The 14514-nt window shown below is 45.7% G+C and overlaps 1 protein-coding gene across 1 annotated transcript in view; it reads right to left on the bottom strand.

Moving 5' to 3' along the window:
• The window catches only part of LOC144769773 (DBH-like monooxygenase protein 2), a 248912-nt gene that overhangs the window by 193627 nt on the left and 40771 nt on the right, over positions 1-14514 (bottom strand). The gene's annotated exons all lie outside the window — the stretch shown is intronic.

The following is a 14514-nucleotide window of genomic DNA, read 5'->3' as shown; positions in this document are numbered from 1 at the left end:
AGCCAAAGGGACAGGTGTAGGAGTAACCACAGTAACTTGAACTGGCTGTTTTTCGGACCGATCTTCTGAGGTATGTGGCTGAACAACATCTTCTCCAAATCTAGCTGGCGCTAAAACTGGTTTCCTCTCCTTAGAGGAATCCCTCCAAACTGGGAACCCAGCCTTAGTCTCATCTAACTCCTGACGAAGCGATTGATTCTCCAAACGTAAATTTTCCATTTCCACTGTCATCTTCTGGACTAACTGTGACAACTGTGAAACATCCATGAGGGTGACTTTGCAGACTCAAGAGGAAACGGTTTTAATAATTGGGAAGAAAGGCTTTGTCTACTGTTGAGGAGTCCTGCGAGACTCTTCTGACGTTTCCTCTCGAGCTGCGAACTCCCAACTCCCTCAAGGATCTACCAACCCAATCAGGACTTTGACACTGACTGGATTGACTTCTCCCCCAGGGAAAGGGGAAGTGGACAGAGAGACTCACAACAAATAAAACAAGATTAAATCTTCGGTTGTGTCTCTCTCTAGAAAGTGTTCCAGGCCGAGGACCTTTTCTTATGGAATGTTCTGCGCTGACTTCACGCTACTCTGTGGTACAATATTAACAAGTAATTACTCAGCTGTTGACTTCTTGACTAACTTAGATAAATAACTAAACATTGTGCTTACTGACCATAAATCAGTCTGGCCCTTGTTCACACTTTTACAGAAGTTTTAACTCTGGCTCAGAATCTTGTTACCTTCAAATAAACATAACATGTCAGAAATAACTCTTACACTTTAGCTGAAGTGACAGGCTAATTTGATTAATTGGGTTAGTTTGAACTGAATTTATAAACTTCATGCAAGGCCATACCTGAGTCTTTAATAATTCTTCAGTTTAGGAGATTCTGCAGTAGGAAGACAAGAAATAACAGCCTATCTCTATTCACACTGCTATCTAAGGTTATCATTCCAAACTGACCTTGTAAGTATATTAACCTTCCTTACATTACTCCATTATAGTGCAAAAATATCGCAGAATTATTCATACAAATTGAGTTTGCATATTTTACACTTTTGCCTTTATCAAGGCTTGTTATATCTCTTCAGTCAACTCTAAGAGCGCTTAAATCTTTACAACATTTGGCTCTTAACAGTTACAGACATTAGTCTCTTCCAAGGCTTGTTTGAACACTTCCAGCTGAACAAGCGCTAATCCTTTGAACTAAATGCTCCAACTTTACTTCAGAGTCACTTGCCTCTACCAAGGTTTGTTTCTTGACTCGCTTAACTCGACGTGCATTACCCTTTAAATGCGCTTTGAGTTTTTTCCTTTACCAAACATTTGTCACACTAAACATGAATGCCAAATTGTTCGTGGCAGTTGAAAAAATAAACTTCTTACTGTCCTTTTCAGTGGCGCTGCGCTGACAGGAGACTCGATCAGCCGGCAGAGAGGGAGCGGGTAAACAAACCTCCCGGCTGTCTCGGAGAAGGACAGGAGACCGGACACGTCGTCTTCGACGATAATCACAAATCAGCGGGCGCTGACAGCTAGGGCTTCCGGGACTTACTAAGTACTGGATTCAATTAGGAGGATTAAAGGATTTTTGATTTTAAGGAAGGGAAATGGGAGATTACAAGGCCTGAAGGATCCAACGCGGGAACAGAAGCTCTCGTCAAGTTCAACGAGAGACAAAGCGTTGGACCGTTGGCAGAAGCACGTATTTATTGCTTCAGCCACGAGACCCAGCGCGAGCCTCTTTCTACAATGACCCAAGGCACGAGGGCTGGCGCGAGCCTGTCTCAAAAGAGCGCACACTCTAAAAGTTAACCCACATAACAGTCAGTTAACAAACAAGCATTGCCAAAGGCAATTATCTTAAATATCATTACAAAATGGATTTAACATTTTAAATAATAAACAAAAATGTACCCACTAACCTAAATTAACGCTTCTGATTCACAAGATGTAAACCGAACCAGTTTTAAGTCAGAATCTAATTAAGACGACCGGTAACACCCCTAACACCTTGTCCTGTTGTTTCGCGTTTAGCCCGGCTATATTCCAGCTTATCATCTTACAAGAATCTATAGATGTCTTAGATTCTGAGTACTGCACCAATTACATTATACATTACATTACAAAATATACTTTCTCAGAATGAATGAGTTACTTTAGTTTAAATACTTTCCAAATAGGCAATAGACTTTAAAGTACAGTAGTGACAGTTGTTGCAATGGGCAACACAATTTCAAACACAATGCAACATTGACCTCAATGTGTTTTTCTAGTTAAATGCAATTAGTTACTTTATGGATTACTTTGCTAACCACAGGACTGGATCCTAGATTCAGTCCCTGGACATCTCTTATAAACGGTTGAGTAAAAGTGTTTTAGTTACAGTAGTGATTTTTAAGGAATATTATTGTATTTTAAAAGTTATCCTATGGGAGGAAATTCACTTAGCAGGTAAGTAGTGTTATCATTACTTTTTCTTACTCAGTGCTGGATCCTGGTTCCAGCACTGGTGCATCTCGTGTAAATAGTTGAAAGAATGTGTTCAAGTCATACAGGCGATTTTTTAGGAATATCTTTAGTTTGTGAAAATAGACACAGAAACTTTTCTGGTGAAAACCAGACAATGAATTCCTATGGAAGGAAATTCAAGTTCCTGGTAAGTATGGTTAGAATTACTTTTCAGGATCAGTACTGGGCTCATAAATGCAGCACTGAGGTCTCTCCTGATAACAGGTGAGTAAATCGGAATTCGTAGTTCAGCTGCTTTTATAGGAATTTTTTAAAGTTCCAAAACTCCACACTTAGAAGAATTTCCAAGTGAAACCAGTCAATGTTAGCCTATGGAAGGAAATTCAAGTTACTGTAAGTATGGTTAGAATTACTTTTCAGGATCAGTAGTGGGCAGAAAGATGCAGCACTGAGGTCTCTCCTGATAACAGGTGAGTAAATCGGAATTCGTAGTTCGGCTGATTTTAGAGGAATATTTGTACGTTTCAAAAATAGACAGAAACTTTTCTGGTGAAAAACACACAATAGATTCCTATGGAAGGAAACACAAGTTACTGGTAAGTACGCTCAGATTTACTTTTCAGGGTACGTACTAGGCTCAAAGATGCAGCACTGACGTCTCTCGCGATAACAGGTGAGTAAATAGGAATTTGTCGTTCCACTGATTTTAGAGGAATATTGTGCTCAATAGTGAAGGAAGGGGTGCGGGCCAGAGGTGACATGTGTGCAAACACGCCCTGTGGCGCGTTTTAGATTGGGGAATTAATTCCTCTTCAATCCAGAGGTCCCCTGTGAGCCAACTAGCCCACCAGGTACCTCCAGTATGCGCAAGGGAGCTGTATTGCAGAGAGGTGTTCAGAGGGTACACCCTCTTTTTTTACAACACTCTGCAACGCAGCTCCGTGGCGCTTAATGGAGGTACCTGTTGGACTAGTTGGCCCCTAGGGGACCTCTGGATAGAAGAGGAATTAATTCCCCAACTTAAAACGCACCACAGGGCATGTTTGCCCACACATCACCTCAAGCCCCGCCCCTACCTTCACCACTGTGCAAACGCACCCCGTAGCGTGTTCTAAGTTGGGGGATTAAGTCCCATTGCATACTGGGGGTCCCTGGGGGCCAACTAGCCCACCAGGAACCTCCAGTATGCGCCAGGGGGCTGCTTTGCAGAGAGGTGTAAAAAGGGGCGTGGCCTCATTACACCTCTCTGCAACGCAGCCCCTCGGCACGTTTGCAGAGGGAGAAATAATTCCACTTGCATACTGGGGGTCCATGGGGGCCAATTAGCCCACCAGGAACCTCCAGTATGCTCCATGGGGCTGCATTGCACAGAGGTGTAATGAGGCCCTGTCCCTTTTTACACCTCTCTGCAAGGCAGCCCCCTGGCGCGTTTGCAGAGGGGGAACTAATTCCCCTTGCATACAGGGGGTCCCTGGGGGCCAGCTAGCCCACCACGAACCTCCAGTATGCGCCAGGGGGCTGCATTGATGAGAGGTGTAATGAGGGCTTGCCCCTTTTTACACCTCTCGCCACACAGCCCCCTGGCTTGTTTGCAGAGGGGGAACTAATTCCCCTTGCATACTGGGGGTCCCTGGGGGCCAACTAGCCCACCAGGAACGTCCAATATGTGCCAGGGTCTGTGTTGCAGAGAGGTGTAATGAGGCCCGCCCCTTTTTACACTTCTCTGCAACGCAGCCCCCTGGCGCGTTTGCAGAGGGGGAACTAATTCCCCTTGCATACTGGTGGTCCCTGGGGGCCAACAAGCTCACCAGGAACCTCCAGTATGCGCCAGGGGGCTGCGTTGCAGAGAGGTGTAATGAGGCCCCGCCCTTTTTTACACCTCTCTGCAAGGCAGCCACCTGGCGCGTTTGCTGAGGGGGAACTAATTCCCCTTGCATACTGGTGGTCCCTGGGGGCCAACTAGCCCAGCAGGAACCTCCAGTATGCGCCAGGGGGCTGAGTTGCAAAGAGGTGTTCTGAGGCCACGCCCCTTTTTACACCTCTCGGCAGCCCCCTAGCGCATACTGAAGGTTCCTGGTGGGCTCCTTGCCCCCCAGGGACCCCCAGTATTCAAGGGGAATTATTTCACCCTCTGCAAACGCGCCAGGGGGCACGTTTGCAGAGTGGTGCCTTAATGTTTTTTGGAACAACAACAATTGATGGACAGAATGCAGAACAATGTCATACATTCACCCCAGTACAGAGATCTGGGCCTAAATCCATCGTTTTTTTGCACTCCACACCACCCCAGGTCAAACATGGCCATATGCAAATCAGCCTTGACCCTGTGCCTCACGGGAACAGTCCAGCCCGAACTGCCAAGCTATGTCTTTCCTGGACCGGAATCAAGCATCCAAGGACCGGTTTCTGGCTATCAGCCTTCATCAGCCTGGATAGCTTGACTCCAGTGGTGCGGAGAGCATGGGACTCACGTCTGAGCATACCCATCCCACTCGGGGTGACAAATGCAAAAACAACAATTGATGGACAGAATGCAGAACAATGTCATACATTCACCCCAGTACAGAGATCTGGGCCTAAATCCATCGTTTTTTTGCACTCCACACCACCCCAGGTCAGACATGGCCATATGCAAATCAGCCTTGACCCTGTGCCTCACGGGAACAGTCCAGCCCGAACTGCCAAGCCATGTCTTTCCTGGACCGGAATCAAGCATCCAAGGAACGGTTTCTGGCTATCAGCCTTCATCAGCCTGGATAGCTTGAATCCAGTGGTGCGGAGAGCATGGGACTCACGTCTGAGCATACCCATCCCACTCGGGGTGACAAATGCAAAAACAACAATTGATGGACAGAATGCAGAACAATGTCATACATTCACCCCAGTACAGAGATCTGGGCCTAAATCCATCGTTTTCTTGCACTCCACACCACCCCAGGTCAGACATGGCCATATGCAAATCAGCCTTGACCCTGTGCCTCACGGGAACAGTCCAGCCCGAACTGCCAAGCCATGTCTTTCCTGGACCGGAATCAAGCATCCAAGGACCGGTTTCTGGCTATCAGCCTTCATCAGCCTGGATAGCTTGACTCCAGTGGTGCGGAGAGCATGGGACTCACGTCTGAGCATACCCATCCCACTCGGGGGGACAAATGCAAAAACAACAATTGATGGACAGAATGCAGAACAATGTCATACATTCTCCCCAGTACAGAGATCTGGGACTAAATCCATAGTTTTTTTGCACTCCACACCACCCCAGGTCAGACATGGCCATATGCAAATCAGCCTTGACCCTGTGCCTCACGGGAACAGTCCAGCCCGAACTGCCAAGCCATGTCTTTCCTGGACCGGAATCAAGCATCCAAGGACCGGTTTCTGGCTATCAGCCTTCATCAGCCTGGATAGCTTGACTCCAGTGGTGCGGAGAGCATGGGACTCACGTCTGAGCATACCCATCCCACTCGGGGTGACAAATGCAAAAACAACAAGTGATGGACAGAATGCAGAACAATGTCATACATTCACCCCAGTACAGAGATCTGGGCCTAAATCCATCGTTTTTTTGCACTCCACACCACCCCAGGTCAGACATGGCCATATGCAAATCAGCCTTGACCCTGTGCCTCACGGGAACAGTCCAGCCCGAACTGCCAAGCCATGTCTTTCCTGGACCGGAATCAAGCATCCAAGGACCGGTTTCTGGCTATCAGCCTTCATCAGCTGGACTGTTCCCATGAGGCACAGGGTCAGACTGATTTGCTTATGGCCATGTCTGAACTGGGGTGGCAGAGTGGGCTAAAGAACGATGATGGATCAAACCCAGATCTTTTGACTGGGTGTGAGTGTTTGATTGGTTCAGATGCTCCGTCCATCACCACCCCCTTTTGTACCGCTTTTGGCCGCCATAAGTGTGGCAGGGTATGCTCAGATGTGAGTCCCTTGCTCACTTTGCCACTGGATTCAAGCAAGCCGGGCTGAAGACGGATGTAATGCCAGAAACCGGTCCTCGGACGTTTGTTTCCGCTACAGGGAAGGCATGGCTTGGCAGTTCGGGCTGGACTGTTCCCATGAGGCACAGGGTCAGACTGATTTGCATATGGCCATGTCTGAACTGGGGTGGCAGAGTGGGCTAAAGAACGGTGATGGATCAAACCCAGATCTTTTGACTGGGTGTGAGTGTTTGATTGGTTCAGATGCTCCGTCCATCACCACCCCCTTTTGTACCGCTTTTGGCCACCATAAGTGTGGCAGGGTATGCTCAGATGTGAGTCCCTTGCTCACTTTGCCACTGGATTCAACCAAGCCGGGCTGAAGACGGCTGTAATGCCAGAAACCGGTCCTCGGAAGCTTGTTTCCGGTCCAGGGAAGGCATGGCTTGGTAGTTCGGGCTGGACTGTTCCCATGAGGCACAGGGTCAGACTGATTTGCATATGGCCATGTCTGAACTGGGGTGGCAGAGTGGGCTAAAGAACGGTGATGGATCAAACCCAGATCTTTTGACTGGGTGTGAGCGTTTGATTGGTTCAGATGCTCCGTCCATCACCACCCCCTTTTGTACCGCTTAATGTTTTTTGGGGCATCGGCAGGGTACGCGTACCCTTGCGTATCCCGGGATTTAAAAAAATAAACATTTTTTGGGCCTTGGGGGTCCTTGTGGGACCCCCTGAGCAGGCCTGTGCTGTGTGTGTCGTGGCGAGCTCGGAGCTGCCTGCCGAGACTGCCCGCTCGCCCGTTGAGACTGCTGCCGTGCCGTGGGGCTCCAGACGATCAGGCCAGGCGTGGGTGTGTAGACTCCTGCTAGCATCCGCCATAGACACGTTGATTGCAGACCCAGATCCTGTTTTTACCGTTGCCGCAAATAAGCAGGTAACGGGGAGACGCCGAGGCCGCGGCGATCGTGCTCATGGCTTACGCCCGGCTCCAGCCTCCAGCTCCAGCATCAGGCACCTTCACCGGGGGCATCTGGATTGCGGTACGTCTGGATTGTCCTGGGTGCAGGTGCACGTGAGCTTGCCACGGGGCATCACCGTGTTGTGCAGCACCTGCGGCAGCGGCGCCCTGAATTAGAGGCGTTCTCAGCAGCCGCAGTGAGGTCAACGAGGGTCCTAGTGGCAGCAGTAGTACCCCAGTCTGCTGTCCCCCACCCCACATCGCATAGTGAACCAAAGTGAGCGATGACGGGGGGCAACTGGGGATAGCAGGAGTGAACAAATGGCAGACAGGAAATATCTGCCTCTGCCCCCCTTCTGGTTTGCACCCTTGGAGAGAAGTGCTGTAGGCCTCTGTGAGGCAGCCCTCCCTAGCCACTTTTGCTCCACCATCTTGCTCCCCCCTGCTGCCGTCACCACCACCACTGTACCTCGCAGAGAGCCGCTGCGAGAGGAGAGCACGGCCCAGGACAGGGCTGCGAACGGCTGCGATCAGCGTGTGTGCTATCCCTCAACGGGGGTGGAGTTGGAAGAGCGAGGGGGTCGAGAAGAAGGGTTGAGCAGGGTCTAGTGCATAGGTCAGCGCACCCCCGCTCCCCCACCCTCGGTACCCCCATATTAACCAACCAAAAAAAACAAGTGGAGTCCAGTAGTAGCCCGCTGAGGCCAAAACTTGCAATCTGCAAGAGCCTCGGTGAGACCCCCCTCCTCCACAAGGAAGCCAAAAAATACAAAATAAAACTTTAAAGAAGGGCACCCAGCCACCCTAAGTTTCAGTCACATCACAATGCGGTCTGGAAGGCTTAAAAAAGAAATAACAAAAACCCGCAAGAAGACGAACAAAGACCCCATAGAACCACCCGGGGAACAGGAGATGGTCCAATCACCCCCCCAGGTGCTACCAACACCTTCTTCACAGCATCACGACTATGAACCCGGCCCCTTAGGCCGCACTGTCAAGAAGGAAATAACAATCTCTCCAGTGCCCCCCACTAAACATCATCATACGCAGGATGAAACAACTAATGACGCAAAAAAGAAGACACTCAGAGATTACTTTAAGAACTACGGATCCAAAATCCAAACCCCAATCAACCCCAACAAAGCATTATGCTCATTAGCTCAGTCCTCTGAAATTCCCCCCAACACTGATCTAGTTCAGATAAAAGGGCAGGCCCTGATTCATGAACAGCTTCATAACCAGGTTGCCATCACACCCCCAGAAAGTCATCCCCTAAGGGATCAATCCCGTACGCCAGGAAAAAAGGGGCTAAGATCTGCTACTCAGTCTGGAGATATGTCCCCCACTTTCCAAGAAGTTTACCAACCAAATAAGGATCAATGTTCATCGCCAATATCAATCTCAAGCAACGATACTCCTTTCAATACTAGAATGTCCGTGAAGCAGGAAATCAACACTCATGTAGATAACTCAATCTCTCCCGGAAATAGAATAGAATATAATTCACCCCACAAGCAGCACAGTGGACCAGGACCACTCCGGGTACTATCAAACCGTTAACACCAACGATGCCACCCGTCTTAGTCCATCAGGAATCACCAGAAGCTAAGCAAAGAGTACCTAATGATTGCTCCTTCTTGGACTTATCTTTTTTTAAAACAGAATCAAACAAAACAAAAATCGAGACTGAAGGTCACGACTTTACAGCGTTCGTACCCACTGCCGTCTAGCCTCAGCTTTTACAAACCTTACAATCTACAGTATTGGCATTAAACTAGCATTCAGATAAACTTGACTTACAAGTTGACCTTCTAAATACACTAGCTGTATACACAGCAGGGATTAACAACAAACTGGAAGGCTTGAATGCCCTAATTACAAAAGCACAAAGTCAATCTGACCCAAGCGATATGCTGCTGCTCACCAATTATCGATAGCCTGTCAACACTTCCCCAGTTCCTTGCCCTGGTTCTGACAGAAATAAGGAAATTACCACCAGGTTCACATGACACCTCACATCATGAATGCTCGCCCACAAGTAATGTAACTACTCAGAAAGACAATGACCAAAGTATAAATCAAAACAAAACAAACATTGAAAACAAGGCCTTACCAGCAAAAACCGACACCCAAACCGACCTATGTCACAGCAGCAGTAACGTCCCCAGATAAGCAAGTGGCTCCTAAAGAGTTCAGCATCTTTCAAACCACCAAGCTAAATATTAAAAACAATATTACGCCAAAAACAGATATACCGTCTACGACCAAGATAAAGCAAGATACTGACACCCGAGACGCGGACCCGAAGTCGAGACCAATGATTAAACCCCCTCAAAACCAACATTTAAGCAAAAGAGAAAGGAAGAGACTAAGAAAAAAATGCAATTAACTCAGCACAGGGGGCCATAACCCGACTAGTGTCCCTCCCTACGTCGAAAAGGACCTTACACAACGCAGTTCAATCAACTCTGGGAGTTCGGATAGCATTTTCTCACCATCACAAAATTTATCACCGCAAGTAACCGCAGAGTCAATCAATAAGACGCTATCGTCACCTGTCCATATTAAAAACCATAAGGATCCATCTGCGGTTAGGGGCGAGGCCTTAGTAAAGTCTCCATACCATCCAACTCTAGATGATCCAGGAAGAGCGATTAAGCCAGAAACATTGCCTCATATGGCCAAGATTAGACCAAAAGACCAGATAGCTTTAACTAAAACGGCCAATTTACCAAGGGAAAACAAAAATAGGGAAATGATAGACCAGCATGAGGATGACCACAGGTTAAGACACAAGGAGAACTTCCAAATAACACTATTCAAGAGCTTGGACATAATACAAACGGGCAAACATCCCTCCAGGATTGAGGCCCCCCAATCCCAATAAGAACAAGCGGGAGATAAGCAACAGTCACTCCACACTCAAAGGAGAATCGGCTTATCCCATATAATAGATAAAAAGAATCATAAGACCCCCAGCCAGGTCTTCGCAACAATAAACCCAAAAATGTCATTGTTATTTATTCCTGAATATCACACCCAAGGACCATATGATATCCTGAATAGAGGGAACATTTTAAAACTCTTTAAAAACATCCCTGACCTTCGCCATATCGAATCCAATGACATAATTTCGATCAAATTCAAACTTTTTGGAATCAACCCAAGTCACCGAACCAACGTTAATCACTTTTTCAACTGTGGTAATCAAGGAGCAAGTTTTACAAATGTGTGACTTACTTAACACATGGGGAATTAAAATAGTCCAACAAATTGAACCACTGTACCCATCAGTTCTCGCAAAACCTCCGGCCTTATTAAATCAACCAGGACCACCATCGCTTTCAATTCTAAGATCTGCCAAAAGCTGATCCCCAGGAAAGGCCACATGCCCCTAATCAAAGGAGGTTAAAATTACGGCGTCCGACTGGGCTTGGTGGCCAGCGGCCCTGGACGGGGGAAATCAAAATTGAACCTGTATTCAACCGGCCTTTCAGTATGCTCATGGAACATCAACAGTCTTACCCCGAAACTTCAATCCACCGATGTGATAAAGTTCTAAAAAAGCCATGAGATCATACTACTGCAGGAAACATGGTCCCTGGTCAGTCTCCCAATAGAAGGTTACCTGGAATACAGAGTCCCAGCTCAGAAGTTGCATATATCTGGCCGACCTAGTGGCGGTCTTTCAATCTATATTTCAGTCAAGCTTAACGTCAACATTGTAAAACTGAGAATTAAGGAAGATTGGATATCTGGCATAAGGATAGATAATCACAAACACATCGAGCAACTGATCTTGATCAACGTTTACATCTCACCAAGTACCAGGGAGAAAATACCGAAGTTTAACCATCTAATTCAGACCCTGTGTAATTTAGAAAGTAATTACAACAGACCAGCCTGTCTAGTATCCAGCGACTACAACACAAATCTTTTTAAAGAACTTCCAGAAGAATATGCGGCCCCGTGACCAGACCGAACAAACAAAATATATTGGCACCAAATCCAGCAAAATTGGTGAATACATGGTGCTTCAATTGAGTGCCCTGGGCTGCACAATCCTGAATGGTCGTTTTTCTAAGGATAACCCACCGAACTGGACAAGGTCAAACGGTCATATTCATTCCTTCCTAGACTACACAGTTTGTAACAAGGAAATCCTCCCTCTGATCGAGAATTACACCATAGCTGCTGGAGGTGACAGTGATCACCGTCCTCAAGTGATCACTATGTCATCTAACTTAGCACATCATGCTGTGACAAGCCAAACCTCAGGAGGAGATTATACCGAAAACCTCAAAAAGTTGACATGGTCAGACCCAATCATACCAGCAATAATGAGTAAATGCAAAGCCTTGCAAGACCAAAGGAGCACCAACGAATCATCGCCAGTTACGGCATGGGACCGCTACTCTCAGGAACTGCTTAAAAACTTTTCCCGTACCTCAGGAAATACCAAAAAATGTAATCAAGCAACAATAACAGAAATTAAAATCAATACGTAATAGTATGTTAAGACAAGTCCGCTGGAACCCAGGGGAAGATCATAAATTCAATAAATACAAGGTTGCCCAGAAAGCACTTTGACAAGCAATATTTCATGAAAAAAACAAACGCTCCGAACAGTTTTGGTTAAAACTGATACATGCAATAGAAGTCACAATCCAAAAGCTTTCTGGTCCCTTGTCAACTCCAAAATACACAAGCAAGGAGGACAAAGTAGTGCTAATATCTCTGAAGCAGAATGGGTATTTTATCACTCATTTTGAGGAAAAATAAATAATAAATCCACATTTGTAAAGCGCACAATCACCCGTAAGGGTCTCTAGGCGCTGGGGGCCGTCGGGAAGATTAAGCAAGCTATTGCCCAGAGTCACATGGTGCTGGGCTAATCTGCCGCCGGTAGCGGGGATCGAACCGTGATCCCCAGATTCCGGAGTCAGTCGCCCTGGCCGCGGCGCCACACCTCTTGGAACAAGAAAAAAGAAGCCGGTCCAGCTGACAATCTTCAACAATGGCCCAACAACTCAATCGCTGCCAAATGCTGGGCACAACGGATGTAAGCTCATCAAAGAAATAAATTCAATTGAAAGCAAGGACGCCACTGGCAACCAATACTAAACCCTCGCTCCAGCCCTCAGTACGACCCCAACATGCTTTTATAAATTTGGGAATTACCACAGATAAAACAGTTCGAACCATAACCGAGGGTCGCTCAGACGGAGCCCCAGGGCCGAATGGCCTACCACAGGCGTTGTTTAAAGAAGACACAGAATTCTGGGCCCATCAACTGGCACCCCTCTTTTCCTACTGCTGGACTACTCCGGAATTACTAGAATCTTGGCGTGGTGCCATCATACATCCAATCTATAAATGTAATGTAATGATTGGCTCTTGATTGGCAAAACAATCAAGAGCCAATCATTACATTAAGCGTTGTTTGACTAGGAGACAAAACTGTTGCTGCTCTTGTTATGAATTATGTTCTTTTAAGATTTGTAATTGATGAAATCACTTAATGTATTTCAAATTGATGAACATGATTGTGTAAATATTTGTTGGATGTTTTTTCTTTTGATGTTTTTCTTGTGATATTATTTCCTTGAATGTTTTTGTAATATTTCACAGCAGTCAATCTAAGTGTTTTGTTGAGGTGCGTATTCTTTTACCGCCAAAAAATCCTCTCTAGAGGGTATTAGTCTCCACAGAGAGCATATGAATAATAAGTATAAATAAATGTACTAGACCAGATTTAATGAAATTGTTTATTTGGTCTCTGTTAAAATTAAGTCGTAAGTAGTTGTGAGAAGGGGGCAATTTTTGTGTATGTTGTCGAAGCCTATTATGGCTTAAATTGCGGAAATGGGGGATTCCACCAATGATTCTACCAGCTATAATTGCACTACACACCAACATATGGATCCGCATAAAACTTGGGGATGGTTCACATACCTCAAGGAAAATACAAACATCACGCGGAGTGAAACAAGGCTGTGTGTTGGCGCCCCTTCTTTTCAACCTCTTCATCTCAGATTTGAAAGAGTCACTCGACAAAGTTAATTCTCATCCACTAAAACTCACCGGGGAAAGAGTTAGCAACCAATTGTATGCGGACGATTTAGTACTGCTAAGCCATATCAGGGTTGGCTTACAGAGACTCCTTGACCAATTGTTTGTTTATACCATCGGAAACAAACTAGAATTGAACCTAAGAAAGACAAGGGCAATCACCTTCAGGCCAAGGAAATACAGAGGCGGCGGTTTGTTATACCTTGGTAAAAGTGTAGATAAAGCCATCTCTTACCAGTACCTGGGGGTCCACATGGACAGAAGGGACTCTATCTCTAAACACAGAGATGAGGTAGAAGCCAAAGCTCTGACAATCCAGATGGCTTTTAAGACTCTCGCCAGACAACTTTCCGGGCCATGCATGACCCCGCTCATAATTGTCATGAAGGCAAAAATTACCAACTTTCTCACCTATAGCCAGGAGGGATCACTGAAATAATATCGAGGGACAGAATATCGACCATCAAAAATATCGTTGACAAAATATCGACAGTCAAAATATCGAGTTTCTATCTACAAACAGGTAAGTACAAAAATATCGAGTTAAAAATATCGTTTACAAAAATATAGTTGTAAAAAATATCGTCTTTACTAAAAACAGTGTTAAATTAAATTAATATTAATAATTAATTACTAAAATATACTTAAAATTACTTAAATTAACTTATAATAATTAAATAATTAATGAAAGTTAAATAAATCTTTTTTTATTTCATATTTATTAAAACATATATATAGTAACAAAATATAATAAAATAATACCCAAAAACTGAAAACTGACCCTGAACCCTAAAAATACCCCTTTACCCAAAAACCCAAAACTGACCCTGAACCCTAAAAATACCCCTTTACCCAAAAACTGAAAACTGACCCTAAACCCTAAAAATACCCCTTTACCCAAAAACTGAAAACTGACCCTGAACCCTAAAAATACCCCTTTACCCAAAAACTGAAAACTGACCCTGAACCCTAAAAATACCCCTTTACCCAAAAACCCAAAACTGACCCTGAACCCTAAAAATACCCCTTTACCCAAAAACCCAAAACTGACCCTGAACCCTAAAAATAAAAACGATTTT

The sequence above is a fragment of the Lissotriton helveticus genome, chromosome 7, assembly GCF_964261635.1.
Source record: "Lissotriton helveticus chromosome 7, aLisHel1.1, whole genome shotgun sequence".
Classification (NCBI taxonomy): domain Eukaryota; kingdom Metazoa; phylum Chordata; class Amphibia; order Caudata; family Salamandridae; genus Lissotriton; species Lissotriton helveticus.
The sequence above is the reverse complement of the archived record's forward strand: the minus strand, read 5'-3'. Positions and strand labels throughout refer to the sequence as shown.